Source organism: Canis lupus, chromosome 17, assembly GCF_011100685.1.
Source record: "Canis lupus familiaris isolate Mischka breed German Shepherd chromosome 17, alternate assembly UU_Cfam_GSD_1.0, whole genome shotgun sequence".
In the NCBI taxonomy this organism is placed as follows: domain Eukaryota; kingdom Metazoa; phylum Chordata; class Mammalia; order Carnivora; family Canidae; genus Canis; species Canis lupus.
In genome coordinates, this window is record NC_049238.1 from 21,792,117 (window position 1) to 21,793,823 (window position 1,707).

The 1,707-nt window shown below is 37.8% G+C and overlaps 1 pseudogene; it reads left to right on the forward strand.

Annotated features, from left to right (window-relative positions):
• The first annotated feature begins 1,016 nt into the window (after window positions 1–1,016).
• LOC119864048 lies at window positions 1,017–1,131 on the forward strand (annotated as a pseudogene).
• The last annotated feature ends 576 nt before the right edge of the window (window positions 1,132–1,707 follow it).

Here is a 1,707-nt window from a genome sequence, read left to right on the forward strand (position 1 = left end):
GGCTGCAGTGAGAGATGAAAGTATCTGTTTAATGGTGTGTTCCCATATTACCACATACCACATTGCCCAAGGAAACACTGCTATAAATAGTACTTGGTCTCCTCACCAGTCCACCACAGCCTAGTTAACCCAGATGTGATGGGACTTAGTAGGATGAGGAGAAAGCAGAAGAACAGATAAAGCAAGGAGAAGAAAGGAAGAAGAATGGTGGGGAAAGGATTGTAATATTAATAATAATGTTTATGGGATCCCCGGGTGGCGCAGCGGTTTGGCGCTTGCCTTTGGCCCAGGGCACGATCCTGGAGACCCGGGATCGAATCCCACATCGGGCTCCCGGTGCACGGAGCCTGCTTCTCCCTCTGCCTGTGTCTCTGCCTCTGTCTCCCTCTCTCCGTGTGACTATCATAAATAAATAAAAATTAAAAAAATAATAATAATGTTTATAATCAATGACTTTCATAATTGCATGTGCAAAAAACTTCCAATTCATGGTCTCACTTATCCATTAATTATAACAACTCAAAGAAGCATACTCACTTAAACTATCTTATATGTGAAATTGGCTTTTGTGGGGTCTAGATTCAGGGATAGACACATGACATGAGCTGGGCCAATGAGAATTGGCCCTGGGATTATTACTAGAAATATTGAAAAAGAAGCATGTTCTCTTTTTCTTTGGATTGTAAAATAAGTATCAGTGGGTGTTCAGTATATCTAGTTATTTGTTTGTTTGCTTTTCCTCTATATGCATAGAGGAAGCTCTGAAGGAATATTCCAAAATGTTAACATCGATTAATTTTTGGTGGTGGGATAACTGGTAATATTTATGTATTTATTTTTAAAAATAATTTAATTATTTATTAATGAGAGACACGGAGAGAGAGAGGCAGAGATACAGGCAGAGGGAGAAGCAGGCTCCATGCAGGGAGCCTGATGTGGGACTTGATCCTGGTACTCCGGGATCACACCCTGAGCTAATCCACCCAGGCATCCCAATATTTATGGCTTTTAGCATTCGCTTTGTGCAATGGTAGTATCGTAACCAATGAAGTTTATCCGAGGCGCAATTATTGCTAATATGGCTTTTACCATTTACGTATTATTTATATTTTCTATAAAGTAGTATATTACATTTATATTAACATGAATTTTTCTGTTATAAATTACTGTTTTTAATTATAATATATTTATGTTATAAAATAATATAAATACATAGTAATATATTTACTATCTTTGTAGTATATTATTATATAAATAATAGATGAATGTAATTTTTACACTAATGTAAGACAGAAGTGCAAATACCCATTTATTCCTTTCTTTGGTTACTGCCTTAAACCCAATTCCCTATGGCTGGCAGGACATGCATGCTTGATCCCATGATGATCGAATTTCCTAGAACAACTTTTTCAAAATTGAATATTTTACCTTATCAAACTAAAGTATTGAGAAAAAAGAAAATTGTCAACTAAATTTTAGCAACTAAACATTTAGCAACTAAAAGGTTCTACTGGTTTGTCCATATCCCAGCAGACCTTGAGGCTACTAACAGAACAAAGTTGAAAGGTGGGGAGACCCTGCTCTCCCAGAGGGGTTCTCACTCCACTCTGGGTGGGCTGTGGCAGGGGGTTTAGGGGTAGATGTGCCAGTTTTACATGACTTTGTGGTCTTTTCGGAAAGAACTCAGTGGGCTTGTCACTGGCTTTG